The sequence below is a fragment of the Amblyomma americanum genome, chromosome 3 (assembly GCF_052857255.1).
Source record: "Amblyomma americanum isolate KBUSLIRL-KWMA chromosome 3, ASM5285725v1, whole genome shotgun sequence".
Taxonomy (NCBI): domain Eukaryota; kingdom Metazoa; phylum Arthropoda; class Arachnida; order Ixodida; family Ixodidae; genus Amblyomma; species Amblyomma americanum.
The window spans coordinates 203716578-203735595 of record NC_135499.1 but is presented as its reverse complement, the minus strand read 5'-3'; the positions used below and the strand labels follow the sequence as shown (position 1 = coordinate 203735595).

The following is a 19018-nucleotide window of genomic DNA, read 5'->3' as shown; positions in this document are numbered from 1 at the left end:
TTCGGTCCTTTCCTTTGGCCCTTTACACCACGTGTCATGCCTTTTAATTTTCTTTCTCCGATCTTATCGTTTTTAACTAAGTCATGTTTTTATTGTTTGTCGTTTATCGCTTTTATGACCCTATTCATCTTTCTGACGTTTGCTGCAGCTGAAAGGTGGTGTGGCGGTGAGCCTGTATATTATGTGTTTCTGTCAACAAAAATCAGTTGTAAATAGCGCGTTGTCTTGTCCATCTTCCTTGTGAATGTGTCTTATTTTGCGCTAACGTTTGTACATAGAACTATGCACCAACTAGCCCAGCAACAAGTGTTACTTGAGTATCAGAAACTTCTCCGTGCGCAACCGTGGCAGCCAAGTTCGGGCTTCTCTCTCCTCTTCCCTACAAGTGGAGAGAGGGATGTTCCTCTCATAATTTTACCCCCTGCCAACCGTTTCAGGTGGCAGGTGGAGGCTTCTGATAAACTAGGGAGACTTTTTGTGTAACAAGGAAATTTCAGTGTCGCCGAATTAAAAACAACAAAGTACCCCCATCCCAGTAAAAAAAAACAAAAAAACTACGAAACCGTGTCAGAAATACGAGGAAGCGTTTTTTCGTTTAGCCGTAACGACAGATTCTTCTGTTTTTCTATATGTTTTTCTGTATTACCGTAGCTTTTCTGCAGTATTTGTCTGCAGTCTGTAGTTCTTTCATACTTTTCTGTAGTAACTACTCAAAAATTTGTTGTTACTACAAATTCATGGGCAAAGAACGCTACAGAAAATCTGTTGTGACCCCAAAAAATTTTCTGTTGTGTTTTTCAAGTTGGATGACTCGTACTTGAGGACAAATCGTGACTGGATGCTGGCCAATATTCCTTTCATAATGTTTCAACTCGTAAATGAGCGGAAAGAAAAAAGAAAAGTACGCTTTGGTGCTCCAACTGCGTCCAAGCTTGTCCTCCCAGCAGTTAAGACGAAGTGTTTGCTCATGCATATTCATAACAACGATAATGTTACTCATGCACACGTACGCCTCACATGTCGCCTTTCTTGGGCTATGCTAGAGCGAAGTTCTTATTCAGCAGGTTGCATGCATCGTACAGCTATTAACGCGCGTGGACGGGCGCGCTGCAATGACTAATTTATGTTCAGCACCGTAGCGTGTATTAGATGATTATGTAATCATTCTTCGCGAAGATCTCGTCACTGCAAATGTTCACATTTTCACATAACCCTTTCAGACACCCATTGTGTTTTACTGTCGCGCGTCGGCTCAGTGATTAAGTTTCTCGGATGCTGACCTGGAAGACGCGGGTTCGACCCCGGCTGCAACGTCGCATTACGATGGAGGCAAGATTCTTGAGCCCCGTGTACTATGCGATGTCAATTCACGTTGAGGAACCGCAAGCAGTCGTAAATATCCGGAGCCCTCCACTATGGTGTCTCTCATAGCCAAAGTCGCTTTGGAACGTTCAACCCCCCAAAAAACAAATTATCTAGTATCGAGAAAAATCACAAAATTTGTGCGTGCGTATATATTAAACCACCTATTTTACAAAAATCTCATGAATTCCCCTCAAAATTTTAGGAAATCACGTCCGGCGCGCTCTTCCACGCTCAGGAATTTCAGCCCTATTATTAAAAAACACATACATTTATGCTTAATGAATTACTTTACAAAAAGTTAGCTGCAGTGTCCTTTAGTAAAACATTGCACCACGTGAGCGAAGAAAAATCTCACAGCATCAGGCAGCACTTCCTATAGGCGTACCATGGAACTTCACGACGTTCATCTTTATTTATTGTTTTCGAAAACCATCCTTTTTTCACACAAAATGACCCCGCCATTGTGTCCAGCAGAAATTTCAAATGTTACCGGCATCATTGCCTTTGTGAAAAATGGCTGTAAACGTCTCAAAAAATAGTTTGAAAGGACGCATACACAAGCGTTGACACCGTGCCGCAAAGGGATAACGCGGTTGCGAAGATGAAGTTCACTTAATGATCATAGCTTTATTTTGGCAGCTGTCTTCTTAGAAATAAATAGAAAAAAAATCACTTCGTGGTTGAAATTCAAGTTGCGTACGCATTTCGTTTCATTAATTTCATGTACTGAGAGACATGTGGCGATGCGGAAAAAGCTTTAAGCTCTGTCCATGCTCTCGCTGACGAAACAAAAATCATCTTGGAAAAATTACGACGGGACCAATGGAGGAAAGGAGAGGTAGAGAGAAAACGTGCTGATTATGCAACGGCAAACAACACGCTGCCAGATTGCAAATTTTTATGCTTGTGACGTCGTAAACCTGCTATATGAGTAGAAACGGCAAGCTGACTACAAAAGGTAGATTCATGAACGGTGCGACCTGGGTTTTTACTTAGCGGTTTCCGGCTTCCAGCAATGAAATTAGGCAATAAAACTAAGTAATTGCTGCCGACGAATGTACAAGTAAGCAAGAGTAACTAGAAATTGCAGGGATAATTGCAGGCTCATCGGGTGCGTGCTCGTCGCAGTTACCGCCGCTTCTCGCACCTTATAAAGACTAAGTTTCACTTTGTTTTTGTTTTTTTAGGTTCTCTGTAGACTAGCACCGCAGCATTAGTTCGTAGGATCTTACGAAACGCCGGCGTTTCCTCCTCGATCAGTGGTCCGCGGTTTATTCTGAACTGTTACCTATACATCGCCGGTGACCGACCGCTTTCGGTTAACACCTTGTCAAAACAGTACGACTATCCGACAGCCTGGCTGACATCTCGCTTGACGCCGTCGTTTCCTAATTATGAAAGCATTAACTCCTCGTCCTGCTGCTACACGGCAATCAATACTTGCGCCGTCTGTGAATCACCCACGCACCGCACACATCGCGTCACTCAAGGCGCGCTTTTGGAGGGCTTAACCGCAGGCGCAGCAGCCATATTTCAGCCGCGACCACCGAAGCCGTGTGGACGAAGCCGTCGGGATCCGAGGCAACGCGAAACCAGCGAGTATACGATGCGACGTAGTCTCGAGGTCGCGGCCGCTTACCGAGGCAGGTGCGTGGCTCATTACGTCTTGTCGGGAGCGGGCCGTCCACCGCCTCGCGCACAAGGGCTTTGGCGTCATTAACGCCTGTTACACGAGTGCGGCGCGTTGCGGCATGGCCAGTGCGTTTCGGGTAACCCGGGACAGGCTGCAAACCCTCATGTCGGAAACTCGCCGAAGGTAACGCGGGACAGGCTGCAAACCCTCATGTCGAAAACTTGCCCAGGCGAAGCAGTCGCGGCTGTCGCATCAGTAAACGTTACTCGCACAGGCTGCCATTAGGCACTATCGTGGGTAAATACGTAACTTTATGCGCAACTAAGTACGCGTAACTTTCAATATTATGGTGATATTAGCGATTGTCCGGCCGTAGGTCGTCGTTTCAAGTGAGTCGTTATGGCGACGTTAAGGAGAATGACTCCGGAAGTCAGCCTACAGGTAGAATCGCACTTGTTTCAAAATTTCACGATAAACTAGCACTTTTTTGTTCATGGCGGCAACCTCGTGTGAGTCTAACAGCCTCTTTTCCCGAAAGTGTAAAGAACAATAAAAGAGATTTGGAAAAAAAGTCACACTCTGGCCTTTGAAAACGGCCGGCGTGAGAACGCAGTGGAGGCGAGCTTTGGAAGATAATTTAAATCAATGACATGCACGATTAAGACGCTTGTAAGCCGGTTGAATGTATGTTAAAACTGGAAGGTACGGCAAGCTAGACCTAACGATAGTGCATTTTTCAAGCTGCTTCGCAAAAAAGGTCGAGCAACTTATCAGTAATTGTCGCTTTAGTCACCTATTAAAGCTGTAACCTATAGCGCTTTTCCGCACTGATAAATTTTATTGCCGAGTGCAATTCTAAATGTGAAAATATATTTACAGCCCTGTGTACAGGTGAAAAGTAAGAAAAATGCAATCGCTTTTTCGCGCACTGCCCTCTCAACTGCGGCTGGATTGGATTGGATTGCTGATTGTGGGGTTTAACGTTCGGAAGCGACATATGGGCTATCAGGGGCACCGCAGTGGAGAGCTCGTAATTAATTTAGGTTACCTTGGGCTCTTCAATGTGCGCCGACATGCTACAGCACGTGGGTGTATTTTGCACTAGCTTCCATCGAAGCGCTGACGCCGCGGAAGTGATTGAATCCGGGTCCTCCGGCTTAGTAGCCGAGAGCTCTAACCACTGATCATTTGCGAGCAGTAAAGATAGAAGACGTGCAATAGATGTAAGGCCACAATGATAGAGTTCTTCTCGTCCGATTCTATTCTATTCTTGCCATCCCTCCGTCTGTATGATTAATTCTATTCACAGCTAGGGACGAGGCAATTAAAGCGCAAGGAGAATAAGATTGAAGTGGAATTGGGATGACACTATTACGTCAACCTCCCGTCAATAACAATGCACCATATCCTCATGAGTGTATGCGGTAGTATGGCCAGCAGTTACAGAGGCTGTCGCGGGCACGACTCTTTGTGCTTGAAATGCGCTTGTTACGTGCTCTCAGCGATGTTTCTTAACAAGCAGCACTGTGCATTTGCATAGGCAATACTAGTCTAGGCGAATCATCTTTCTAGAATTATAGGCTGGGTGATTGATGAGAACTGCGTTGGCATGGCCCTTCAAGTGTTCTATATATGCAGCATGGAGACATACTGGCTCTCATGATCTCTCTCTATTTCTCGGGTCAGGAAGCACACGCACTGATGCTTTGCGGCTATATTATCTCCTTAGCGTGATAACATAAATAAATCAGCCCTCATAAGATATGCGCCTGAATATGCCGTGGAACAGATTATAGCAGCCGACGTTGAAAGGCACGTTGCACAACAAGCACCACTTATATCGTCATCCAGCGGGGAGGACTGTACCGATACGAGAGCCCTCGTGACTGCTGGCTTCTTTCATTTACATATCTCAGCGAGACCATCAATCTTTTAGCCTTGTCTGCTTAATATCCCGGTAAATAATTAAGAGGAAACAAATGCATTGCTCACAAAAGCGCGTTCTACTGGTGCGTGCGCTCGAAAAGTAAATACAAAAAGGTCATCTTTGTTCTTGAACCAGATAACAGCACACGACAAATGAACTGCAATCACCGATTTATTTATTTAATTTTCTATTGTTTCGTTCCCAACACCTATAGGCAATACATACAGGAATGAGTAATTATAATTCTAAATAAAAAGGTGTACAACAGAGCGGCACAGTTAGAAAAAGGAGAAAACTGTTGGCTTCTCTCGTCAAAAAAAAAGTTAGAAAACCATTTGGAGATAACGGTTTTGAATAAAGTAATATCGGCTATCGAAGCGTGAGAGAGGAGCAGGTGGTTCCACTCGAAGCTCGTTCTCGCAGGGACATAGCTGAGATGAAATTGGGCACTGGCTGATGAGTACTCTGAGCAAGTCTCGAGTTTTAGCCAAGTCGCGAAGAGACATAGAATCCCCGCATAAAAATTCCGTTCTGAGGGTAGGCTTAGAATGGCACGCCATGAAATAGGCAGAGTAACTCTTAGGTGAAGAGGAAGTCCCAGAGCTTTAAAGCTGAGTTTTATTAGATTTACAGCACCTGTACAAAAATAATCAGACAAAAGGAAATAGATGGATCGTCTTTTTTTTTATGAATTCAATGCTGGATGAGTAAGCTAACGTGCTGGAGCATGTTCAAGTATGCGGGGTATTGATCGTTTTGTAAAGCAAAGATCTTGAGCTACTGGGTGCAGTATTTTATGAACTCACTTAGACACCGCCTAAAGCTCGGTTCACGAATGAAAATTTATCGCTCACGTCTTTGTGAGTGCGTGCGAGTATGTGCGTGAACGCATGAGGGCCTGCTTCTCAAAAGAAAAGCTCTTATTTTCTCACACCTCTTCCGCAGCAGCTGGGGTATTTCAGCATTATTGGAGCAATATAGTCATTTCACCACGACAAGCTGTTGGCGCTGTTTTTACAGCACACACGATAAGATTGTCTCGAATCAGTATTTTGGTTCGTGCTACCAGCTAGATTCCTAAGATTCATATTTTGCTGTTTTTGTGTCATTACGTGTGGCGCTTACACGAAATGGAGTTGCACGATAACTTATGCCTTGCCATGCTTATGCCATGCTCTTTATATTTTTTAGCACCATAAAAAGTGATGAACGACGAGTAGAAAGAAACCTCCCACATGTGCCTAACACCTTCATTACCAAGAAATCAGCCGAGCAAGGATCATCGATATTTCCATCCTTTTGCATGTCGCTACTATACTTAGCTCTAAATTTTATCGGTTAATGAAACTGTTGATCCCAAATACTGCATCTTTGCTCTCCCCATATTCATTTCGTTTTGTTGATATTTTCCAGTAGGGTATTAGAAAAAAGCGTGAGAAAAATAGCGCGTTTGCAGCGCAAATGGCCCTTGAAGGCAGAGCTTAGCAAACGACACACAAGACAATGGAATTAGCTGCTTTCAGTATCGCAGCAGCATTTACATTTCCAAGCCTCCATTTTTTCTTCAAAGCAGCAAGCCCAGCCTGGAACCCAGTGAGAAAACCAAGAGAGGGCGATTTGCTGTCGGCGAAAACTGAACGAGGTCTGCACAGGGAAGGAGCAACAACAGACTTAAACAACCTGACGTGCAAAGTCGACTTCAAGTTCGCCATAGCACTACGATGGAAACCGTGAGGCGCGCGAAGCGAAAGTGGCGGACACTTAACCACGTTCCACGCTGGCCTGACGCTGCAGTGCATAAAATAAGACTTATCGCGGAGGGAAGAAAAACACAGCAAAGAGCACAAGCGCTCAGGTGCAAGGGCTTTGTATACAAAGTGCTGCCTCAGCTAGCTTTTTTATTTTCCTTTTTATTCCACGAAGCGCCTTGCGCGGCTCTTCAAAGTCTCGCCAGTCCTGCTGCACGTGTCGGAATTAAGCCGCATGGTTATACTTAATCGCGGCGCTTGTTTTTTTGAATGCGAGCCTCTCGACGCAGCGAGGTAAGCAAAGGGTGGCCGATGCTGCCCGTAAAGCCTGAGAGCGCCAGAGGATTCCCTCGGTGCAGTTGTTGCCTTCCTTACAAGGAATTACGCGCCAGAATAAGGAGTCGTGCCGAGCCGAGCGGCCCGTGGCCATTTCGAAACAAACGGACTAAGTCACTCTCACGAGAAGTGGTGGCTAGCCAGCCAGCCAACTCGTGAGTCAGCGCCGCCTGTCACGTCTCTCACGAATACGCGCGCAAGGGAGAGACAAGAAAACATACACAAAAAGCAGGGTTCGTACACGCGCGTGACTAACCCGCGCTCGTGACACGGCGCACGCGCCCTCTCACATTTCGCGGATTTTCTGCTAATAAAGCGGCTTTCCTTTGTTGTCGGTCTTTTCCTGGTTCGTCCTTTCTTATTATACGAAGACCTGTCTTGAAGACATACTCGGGCACAACCTATAGCTCTGCTCGGGCAACGGCTTTATACGTCTCGTGTTCCTAAACGCAGAATAAAATTGCGGGTAAGTTGGGCGAACCTCGTGCGCTCTTCTGACCGTGACCTCGACTCCGGGGAGAGGCAAGCCACGGAGAAACGAGGGATAAGGCGGCGCCGCTTGTTTTCTACCGAGCGTTTCTTGAGCAAAACAGAATTTTCTCGCTCACGTACGCCCGTTATCCTTGCCCTCTGCCTGCTCCTAATCAAAGCACGGGCTGCGCGAGTGCAAAAAGAAAAAAAAAGAAACACAGCCCGGCAAGTCGCTGAACGTTAGCCCTTTTTTCTAGCTTCGATCCTTTTTCACATGCATTCGCTTTCTTCAGTGCGTAGACTGGAAGTGCAGCATCAGCCTTACAAAAGTAGCAGTAGTACGAAAACAGATTTGAGATGACAGCAAATATTGATGAGGTCATGGCGCAGAAGGGGCACCCCCCTTTTACCAGCCAATATATTTTCTAGCGGCCAGGTAGAAAATACATAAAGGACGATGTTCAAACGAAACAAATAAGGCTTGAAGGCTTCAAGTACTTGTTTGGTTTGATTCTATCGATTTTAACGTCCCAAACCGAGCAAAGAGAGCTCCGGATGATTTCGACCACATGGGGTTTTTTTCCGCATGCACTAACATCGCACAGCACACGCGTCTCTCTAGCATTACGCCTCCATCGAAATGCGGCTGCCGCTGCAGGGATCGAAAGTGCGTCTATCGAGTCAGCAGCCGGTCACCATAAGAAATAGGCCCCATCGTCGGCTTCAAAAACTTGATTGAAAAAAAAAACAGAAATTGTTGTTGAAACAAAAAAAGATCTATGGGGCAGAGAAATAAATAATGTACTTGTGGTATGTTTTGCAGGGGTCATGTATATACCTTGTTTCAGTTCGCAGACGGGTTCGCAATCATGGGGGAAAAGATCTATAGTTTTTTTTTACCATTTTTTGGAGCCGGCGTGCATGGTTGTTTGTTCAGTTGTTCTGGTGCCAGGCCTATATATATATATATATATATATATATATATATATATATATATATATATATATATATATATATATATATATATATATATATATATATATATATATATATATATATATATATATATAGCACGTCCTGTATTACCACCGCTATGGACGAGGTGAACACTGTCAAGGTTCGCTTACACCCAGTAAACATAAATACCCACCAGAGCGGCAGATTGGACGGCCATCGCCGTAGCTCAGTTGGTAAGAGCACCGGACGCGATATTCGGAGGTCGTGGGCTCGGATCCCATCGGCGGCATGGTTGTTTTTTCTGCTGTTTTATAAGTAATTTTCTTTAAGCGATTTATTAATCTAAGTACTATAATATCCCACTGGTAAACACAACACATAAAAAAAACATTCCCCTATGCACCTTGGTTTCGGTGACTGTTGGCTCCCTTCATAAGTATATATATATATATATATATATATATATATATATATATATATATATATATATATATATATATATATATATATATATATATATATATATATATATATATATATATATATATATATATATATATATATATATATATATATATATGTGTGTGTGTGTGTGTGTGTGTGTGTGTGTGTGTGTGTGTGTGTGTGTGTGTGTGTGTGTGTGTGTGTGTGTGTGTGTGTGTGTGTGTGTGTGTGTGTGTGTGTGTGTGTGTGTGTGTGTGTGTGTGTGTGTGTGTGTGTGTGTGTGTGTGTGTGTGTGTGTGTGTCGGCACCAATACTGAACAACTCAGCTTGTGAAGAGGGTGATGATTCAGCCGCGCATATGACATACCACGTTTTGAATACTTCTCGTGGCCTATGACCATGACCTTAAGACCTTTGGGAAAAAAAGTGCTGGCCTTTCAAAAGTCGGGTCAAGCGCACTAATGGCACCCGTGCTTATCGCTACCGCTACTCGGCTTTGTTTGGGTCACCCCTTTTGTCTGATGTTTATCCGCCTCACAGGTTGCCTTAAGCGGAAGCGAAGCGCTATGACTCGTAAGTTTCAGAAAAGGCTCTCACAGATCCTTGTTTGTTGGCTGAACAACTTATGTTGAAGTTCTGATGCCTACAATTTATTTTTGAAGCAGCTTTATATCTGGGAAACTCCTGCCTTAATTTTTCAACACGATAACCCTGATGGGTATCTCTTTCGCAACGATGCCACCATGAACGCGTGGTTGCTTCAAGCGCTTCTTTTGGGGTCGATTTTGCCCCTGGAAAGTCAAGGATGCAATAGCGGAGTGGCTTGAAAATGCGCGACTGAAGAAAGGCTCTTTCAGAGATCGGAAAAGGCAGAAATCGGTAGGCAAAAGGTGAAGTGAGCACCGAACATGAGGATCGAGCCATTTAAGAACGGTTTTTAAGATGATATCTTTGTGAAAGTGGCACAGGTTCTGTCATTTTTTGGAAGTGCTGCTATAAATGCAGGAAGAAACTTTATCCACAGACTGCGTTTTCTTGCCAGAATGACAAAGCACTGATCCTAACTTTCCTTCTCTATTTTCTCGTGCTTTTTTCATCGCCCTCCCCACTAGAGGGGCAGCCAAGCAGGCAATGCCTTTTAACTAACTTCCCCGCCTTTTCTTCCTTATATCTCTCTATTCTGTATCCGGAACGACGTCACGGGCTTCGATCGTTACGACTGTGCCTCTGGGAACTTGAGTCAGTGAGTCCAACCACTTCATCTTCTCCACCCACCCCCCCCACCCACCCCCCAAATAATAACCATTATTTTGGGAGCACTGGCCATAACTCGCATTTTGTCCGGAGGCGATGAGGTCGTGCGCTTCCAGCAAGCTGATCGCAGCTTCGTTTCAAGAGTGAAAGACAGAATCCGCATCACATTCAAGGAGAGGACACTAGATGGAGCGAAAGCGCCGGTCGGATTGTCATCTTGAGTCAATACTGCCTGTCACACTTTGGCGCGTTCAAGGGTCAGCGTCCACAGAACTCACATGAAGAAAACTTTCGGAGTTTTCATGTCTTCCTCTAAGTAGCTGTGCACGAATACAACAGAGAAGTTGACAGTCTGTTGGTGCTACCTCACAATAACTTATTATGGCGAAATCCTTTATAGGCCCATGACTCAACAGCGGGGCTGTTCGCACAAAAGTGTCACACTATAGCTGCCAATCAAACTTATGACGTCATCAATGGTTTTACTTTCCATTTAAAGAATCATGGCACCCAACTGGCTGGTCCTTTCTCGGGGCCCCATTAGCATGCTCATCCATGGCGTTAGACCAGCTTTGAACTTTCACGCACACGAGTGCACATTTTTGGGCCTTGATGGTGCCATCCCTGCCTCTTTCATTCATGTGGCGATTAATTTCAGCTTGTCTCAGCCCACGCGAATAGAGCAAGGAGATAAGCATTCAGAGCTCATGTAACAGAACGTCGCAGTATTCGTTATCTGAAACGCTTCCAGCGCGAGAGGAAGTCACATGGTTTGTACAAGCCGCACGGTGCTACTAGTCGGGTAACCCCCGCTTAATGAGTGAACGCATCTTTTAAAGCCACCAGATCGCGCACAGCTTCATTACGAAGCAACAATAAGAGAGAAAATTGTAGGGTAGTTAACGTGCTGCTTTGAGGATGCTGATAAATTAAAACTGAGTCTTGAGATGAGGTTTTTGCAGCGAACTATATAGAGTAGCAGCACAATGGCGTAAACTGATCATTAGGATTATATTGTCAGATCGCGCTGTTGTTGCCTTGTAGACCCTATATCATTCCTAGCTTGTATGTGTGCTTAAACTTCAGTGTCCCCCTTATCAGAGCTTAGGCTCGATTTGGATGCACACGGGAGCGGCGTCGTATTAGCTGCGACCTCGGCTATTCGTCGGAAGAGCCGCGCTGGCCTTGGCCACAGCCACTCTTTCCTTTCTTACGCGACGCGCCTGGAGTCTCCGCAGGAAGATGTCGCCATTTAGCGGCACTGCCCTTAACAATTAACCGCGAGACGCGCACAATGCACGAGTTGCCGGCTCCTGGGAGAAACGCTGTCCGCGCACCGGATGTCCGCGTACGTGCGTCAGCCTCTTTTTTGTAGTGGCGGCCACAAAGAGGTGCTTTTCCGCTGCTGGTTGCTGCTAGCCGATGAAGCTGCTGCTGACTCTGAGAGTTTTGGATTTCAGTGCTTAACGGGGAAGAATTCACTTCACCTCACTTTACTTTACTCACCTTAAAGACCACCTTATGGGTATATTACGTAAGGGGTGGGTTCATATAATCGTCAACAAGTGCGATTGCTTACAGCATCTGAAAAGGCAGACGGGTGCGTGATGGCAGGGATATCGGTGGGAAGGGCATTCGAGTCCAGAACAGTTCGGGGAAAAAAAGAGCCTGAAAAATTTGCAGTACGAGACACAGGGCGGGCAATTTGAAACGAATGGGCAGTGCGGTGAGATATGTGCTTCGGATGAGTAATGTAGGGCGGGGCTTGATTTAGAGAGCTATAGAAAAACTTGTGTAGCAAGCAGAGGCTGGCGATGCCGCGGTGGGCTGCGAGGCTTTCAAAACCGGAATTCGTCTTCAGAGATGAAACGCTGGCGGTATATGAATATCCAGAGTGAACGAAACGAACGGCGTGGTATTCAATAGATTCGAGTGCATCTGTTAGATATACATGGTGTGGGCTCCAAGATTGGGCTGGCGTACACAAGTTTCGCCTCGGAAGCGACGCACTCATCTGCGTGACGGCACTGCATGTTTTTTATGCAATGCGGTTTGATACGGCGCGATTTGAGGGTCATTGAACTGGGTATGAAACAGAAGCAGGACAAAAACCACAATCCTAATGGTTTCGCAATAGGCAAATTAGGGGTGTCTCTTTTTTTTCTTGTTTTTTAAGAAGGAATAAGGTCCCACTTTGTACTATCGCTGTCACGGATTCTTTGCTGCCTTTGTTTTTCGTCTGGCCTTTTGCAAATAAACGGTGGTTCTTGGACTTCAGTCTGACTACTTCTGAATCGCACCTAGAATTTCAGCCGCCGCGGTGGCTCAGTGGTTATAACGCTCGGCTGCTGATCCAAAAGACGTGGGATGGAGGCCCGTGTACTATGCGATGTCAGTGCACGTTAAAGAACCCCAGGTGGTCGAAATTTCCGGGGCCCTTCACTACGGCGTCCCTCATAGCCTCAGTCGCTTTGGGACGTTAAACCTCCATAAACCCTAAATTTTGATAACTTGGGAATAAAAAGCTAGAAACGACTTAATAAAGTGTGCCGGTTTATCTGCGACAATTTTGCGGTGTTCTGGTCTTGTAGTAGCCTTTCTGTAATTGTTCGCGATTGTTCTAATTAATTCTAGACTGACATGAAAAGTACCACGATGAAAACATTTTCAGGCAAGGTTGCAGCGAGTTTTATGGGAAAGTCAGAATCATTTAAGCTTAATTTCAGAGAAGTTTAAAGCTATATAAATATACGAGAAATCCGCTTATTTAAAATATGATTAGGGATGCTTAAGAAATGTTTAGCGCAGCTAACAAGCCGTCACACTTTCATAGCCTTCACAAAAGCTTACAGAACGAAAGGCTTAATGAACAAACACCGAAGAATACAAAAAAAGTTCCATTTACGTGCAGAATATATAACGTATTTACATACAGGTCAGGAGCCAGTACCACTGTCTATTTTTGCTTTGAATAAACGGACAACAACAAACTTTATGTAGAACAATAGAGGGCGAAAACAGGCGTGTGAAGTTGCAAAGGCTAGATGGCATATACTGGTGAACGTCCGATACACTTACCAACATACTTTGATGGTTTGACTCGAGGGTTGTGTCAGTTTATTTCCGCATTGAGCAGTGGCGAGTAAAGATCAGGTGTTATGTTTCCTGTTCCCCGCAAATTTTCAAGTCATTTCGCGCATAAGGCGCTAAGGAGGTCGACCGTGTGAGTGGCAAAGAGAAAAACCACAACCACTTTATCTGATACCGCTGCATAAAGAGGTAAATCGTGACAAGTGCAACGCAGAAATGTCACAAATGGGAAAAAGAAATTTAAGGGCTCTCGATGTCAACACATCCAGTACACAAACGCGGCGCAGAAGACCTTTACAGGGCGTCGATAAACAGAAGAGAAATTTTGAGAAGATGAGGTGGGCAGTTTAGAATGAAGGTTTGTAAATTATTGTTTTAATGGTTGACAAGGTGGGCAACCAAATTCAAGGCGCGAATAAGTTCGTGTGTATTTTGTTGCGCTAAATCGATATGCAGCATGGGGGAACCGATGCACCGTGAGTCCGACAGTTATCCTTCAGGTATGTGGATGTCTTCTTCCATCTTCTTTAGCAACTGTAGCACTACGTTGAAGAGGCAAGCTTGGCATAATATACCCTGCTGCCCTACGCGCAAAATAAAATCGAAAGCATGCGCCAAGCACTTTCACCTGAGACAATTGATTATAAACCCGCTGATGTAATGGTTGCCTCCGTGCACCGTAAAAACTGATGTGGTATAAACGCAGTCTAAGAACTTCAATACTAAACAAAGATACTCACTCAGCGCCGAATATATCTCCCAAGTCAGCCGGTGACAGTGCCAGCGGGTTGTTTAGCCACGCTCGCCGAAACTGTCACAAATCTGGAACAACTTTCCCAGAAGTGCTGCCACAAGAAGCGCGTGGTCACCACACTCGAGAATCCGTTACGTGCACAGGGGGTCGCCCAGAAAGCAAGTATCCGAGGGATGGGGAGTGCCGACAGGTGTGCTTCTGACCCGCTCGGTGGAGGCGCGCTCTGCACGAGCTCCGAGAGCGATCCGCTGCCGCACAAGAGAATGACGAAACCAAACTTCGCCTGGACACTCAGGGGGGCGGCATGCATCAGCGCCCGCACCTCGGCAAATGCGTTACGCGAGGAGCACGCGTTTTTTCGCCTTCGTCCGGCGTACGTACAACGGCAGCAGCGGTAGGCAGCGAGCGGCGGCAGAGGCGGCGACTCCACCGGGAGGGGAGGTCGAGGGTGAGGGCAACGTGGAAAGTGCGCGCGCTTCGAACAACGCCTGGAAGTTGGAGGGGAGGCAGGGTTGCGGGGGGGATGGGCAACTGGGCGAGAAGGTTTCCCGCGTTGGGCTTTTCCTCTCCGTGGTCAGCCATCCGCGGAGTCCACCGCACCGAGCTGAGGTGCCAAAGGAAGCAAACAAGGAAAAACTCGGCGAAAGCAAGAAACAGCGCCAGCCGCAGCAGCCGCTCGCAAAAGTAAGACACAGCTCCAACGGTGGTCAGACCGGAGACGGGGTGATTCAGCGCACGCCACGCAAACGCGGCTCTGACTCGTGTTTCGGCGGTCGTACAATGGCGTCGTACTGTTTTTTTCCCCGCTCCTTGCCCTTTCCCCATGATTATAGAGGATTTAGGTACCTCTCAACGGCTTCGTCGCTGCGGTGACAAATTCTCGGTCGACACAGACGTACGGCCGGTCGGTGCCGGCTGTTCGAATGGACGAGAAACCCGGAGGGGCTTCTTGTGTCTGCGTCAAGAGGCTGGTCGTTGCTGGCTGCTTGCGACACCTTGTCTCTTGCTGCGCCTTCGTCTGCGGCTTCTTCCTTTCATAGCCTGTCAGTAGAAGGCGTAACGAGAGGCCATAAATATCAAGGAACACGCCAGCTATGCTAATGCCGTGTTCGGTGTCATTTGACTATATGTGAATTTATTTGTGGCGGGGATCCTGACAAAGGCTTGGAGTATCAGTGTGCGAAAGAGGACAGTGTAAATTTCATGCTCGCTCTGCTGACGTAAGTAAATGACTCAGTCCAATCTCTGCTGTTGTCATAATGGCCGCCAATAAACCTCTTCTACTAACTGCTGACCCCAATCAATTTAGCCTCTTGATTTCCCCCGCAGAGAGCGACGGAAGAAAAAGAGAAAGAAAATCTTCCATAAAACACACGCGCAAGAAAAATTGAGGCTTTTTGCAAGATCTTTGCAGTCGAGATACAACTACGAAAGTGTACCCCGTACTCAAGAAACAAACAGCGCCACTTGGTCGGCAACAGTTTTCTTGTTGACTGAAGAATCTTGGACATTTTATCCTTGACGATGAATAGCAGTATGCTCTAGTACACAAAGAGATGTCACATTATGCCTAAATAATGTTCGAGAACAAGAAACACAATTATGTACTGCAAGAGAGAAAAAAGATGGGAAGAGGGAACGCGGAAAGGGAAGGGTTTACTACTAAAAAAAATGCGACTACAGCATGCAGTCACATAAATATACAGAAAGCGCTTCAGCACGGGAATTTTTTCATTTGTTGTTGCAAAACACGCTGAAAAACAGCCAAGAAAAAGTGACGTCATTCATTTTTTGACATTATATACAGCAAGAACAAAAATATCTTCGTAGTTATTTATTTGCCACCTGTGCTGGCTCGTTGTGTAAGATGTCCTTGCTGTAACCGACCAAACACCAAAAGGAAAGGCCGCAATGAGTCTCTTACGTGTAAAACGTGCTTAGATCATTTTCGTCACACTAAAAGTGCCTGCACTGTGCTTGACACCGAGAAGGTTTCGCAGCGGTACTTTCACGGCACAATAACTCGGTTTTCTTCAAACTCTGCGCAGTCAAGAACAGAACAACGGACGCGAACAACTGCCATCGACGAAGCCCCGAGGGAAAACCGCGATAACCCGAACAACTTCGATCATCTAAACAAGACGAGGCACGAGTTCGTCCGACCGGACAAGCATTACGTGACGCGCGGTTCGCGTGCACACGAGCGCCATTCCCCGAAGCACACCTGTCGTCGACTCACGCCTCGTGTTTGCTCTCGAGCCAATCGTCTTCGCCGGCGAAGGCCGCTCAGCCAAGCCTCGCCATCACGCCTGCCTGTGCGCATGCCCGCCAGTTCTCCATACAGGCGAGGTAGCGCCTTTAGTTGCCCGGCGAGCTCGCAAGAAAAAAACTGCGTGCGGCGTGGTCTGAATGAGAATCGGAATGCCTAGGTCGCGGAAGTCTCCTCTCCGCCGCCGACGCTGGCGAAGAACACGCCGTTCCTCTGGGTAGTGGAAACACATGTGCACACAGAGGCGCCAGCGGCACAATAACTGTGCCGGTTCACGCTCCATCTTTCAGAACGGGGCGTTCTTTATTCCCTTGCGGAGAATCCGCCGCCGACGCTACTGAGGAGGCGCGTGCAGACACCTCCCCCCTCCTCCTCCTCCTCCGTCGCGCATCTTCACGTCTCCCACACGTCTGGGTGATGTGCCGGAAGATCGCTCCCTCCACTGTGGGTGCAGTGCGCCTGTAGTTTGCTCGCTTCCGCTTTCGTGGGCCGCGAGCGTGGTATGCCAGCCTGCCAGAGTGTGCCCTCTTCTTGTCTGCTTTTCCTATTAGGTTTCCCTATTGAGCGCGCGTAACAGGTCCTTCTTTAGAAGCGGACGTGGCCCCGAAGGCGTTAGTTACATTGTGGGCTGAATTCATAGTAGAAGTCTCGGGCCAAGGTGCGTGTTGAACGATTGGAACTAAGTGACGACCACGTATAATAATGTAGCTGTGATGATGGTGACTATTATCGGTATCGACAGATGAGTTAAGCTTGGTAAAATCCGTTAGTAAAACGTGCGATTCCCTCTTTCAGTGATGCTAAGTTATCCTTGTCAATGGTTTGCCAGCGCCGGCCGCCCCATTTCTGTGAATTTCGAAACCTCATCACGTGGCTAGATTCTCTGCCGTACTTGGCTGCGTTTCCGTTCCCTGCATGACGTCACCCACTGTGAAACTCTAGACGTCTATTGGCTACCTGGTTTGCGCATAATATGCCCTGCCCCAGTATGTTTATAATCCGAGCTATATTATCACCAACTCGTGCTGTTTTCTAACAGCAATGGTTTCGTACTCGAAAGTTTGTATTCACTTACGAGTGCTCCCACTCCCGCTGAATTGGCGGGCATCTGCGTCACTTTGTTTTTCTTAGGGTTGGTTGCGCAGTGTTCTTTATCAAGTTTACGCGCCGGCACCATGCTACCATTGTTCAGGACGGCGGAATTTCCTTCCTATTTCAGGAAGGAAATTATGGGCTCCATGTGCGGTAACTGGTCTTGACTACTAATGACTTTTTAAAATGTCGCATCACCTCTGCTCATCAGTAACGTGCCTTTACAAACCGAGAGAATTGTCATTACAAAGGTTAAAGTAAGTTTCTTCTTGACAGCAGGTAAACCATTATTCGTGTAATTTTTCATGATAGCAGAAAAGAAAATGAATTATGTGGAAGCTCATAAAAGAAAATAAAGTATGATAACACTCCTTTCATGGTAACTACTCCCAATACTCAATGCTAAGCAGCCGATTCGACTCGTTCCAATACGAAGCTAGAAGCCCGTAAAACTGACGCGTCTATCACAAACAGCAAGCGTTTCAACTTTTAAGCGAGGAAACGAGGGCAACGAGGATGCGCGCACATTCATTCATTCAATCAATCAATCAATCAATCAATCAATCAATCAATCAATCAATCAATCAATCAATCAATCAATCAATTTATTTTTAGCATGGAAAAATACAGCGAAAAAAAAGGGACTGCGAAAAAAGTTTGCTTTGTACGAGCGCACCTTTGCACCTATGGGCGTCATTTTTATTTCATCCTTCCTGTTGCTATCGGAAGCACCGAGATGAGCGCGAGATTTTGTTTACTTCCCGTCAGTCTTCATTCATGCACTTTATCCAGAAGCCCCAGGTAAGAGAAATCAAAGTTTTATGGGCGAACTACCTCGTTTCATCCGAGATCAGCCGGTACGAGGAACTCGACGAGAAAAGAAGAACTTACAGTAGCTTAAAGGCTGAGCTTCCCGTGTGTTGGAAAGCCGGGTGGATTCAGTTAAGAGGGAAATAAGCCGGAAGGATTAAAGAACAAGAATCTCTTTCTGCTTCACGGGGATGGCGCAACCGAGAGGGTGTTAAAGTATTTATCACGCAGTCTTATTTCTTGCTGCTTAAGTCCCCGAAAATAGAGGAGGCCGTTCGTGTCACAAGTCATTTCACTCTTTCCCTTCTCGCATGGGACGGCCTGCAGGGCGCCGCGTCGAAGGCAGATAAGATGGTGTGCTCCGCAGAATCATCAGATTAACGGTGTCGGCTTTTCTGCCTGAGCGTTTGTACCATCTGTTTTGCATAAACGCCGAAGTGGAAGATAGGGAGGATTATTATGGGCACTTGAAGTTGTGATATTGTGATGACTGGCGGCACTGGTGGGTTTTAAGGTTTTAAACGGGTGCCTTTGCAAATTAAAACTTCAGAAACGAGAATTTTCTAAGTGTTTCATGCTTTGCTTAGTCGATAGAAAATTAAGGTACAAATCGTCGATTTTAGAGCCGTTCCAAATAGGGAAGAGAGGCGCCGCAGATCATGGCACATATTTAATAAAGAAACTGCGAACGCTGGGCTTTATTTAGGATCTCAAAAGCCCGTTCTAGACATCACTTACTGGAGCGTCTTGTGCATTTGGTGACTACATTTCAATCCCCGCGCACGGAAGCCTACACAACGATAGAAGAGGAAGGACAGATAGGAAGGATAGACAAGTTTTGATAAAGATATGCCCAGCCATTTTCTT

The 19018-nt window shown here is 46.2% G+C and overlaps 1 protein-coding gene across 3 annotated transcripts in view; it reads right to left on the bottom strand.

Annotated features, from left to right (window-relative positions):
* Window positions 1–19018, bottom strand: part of LOC144125913 (uncharacterized) — a 148755-nt gene that overhangs the window by 112728 nt on the left and 17009 nt on the right. For 2 of the 3 annotated variants that reach the window (XM_077659723.1, XM_077659722.1), the window contains exon 1: window positions 13967–14401. The exons of the other annotated variant lie outside the window; for it this stretch is intronic. The gene's annotated coding sequence lies outside the window, so the exon portion shown is untranslated. Of the gene's footprint in view, window positions 1–13966; window positions 14402–19018 lie in introns of those variants that run through there. 3 annotated transcript variants of the gene reach the window in all.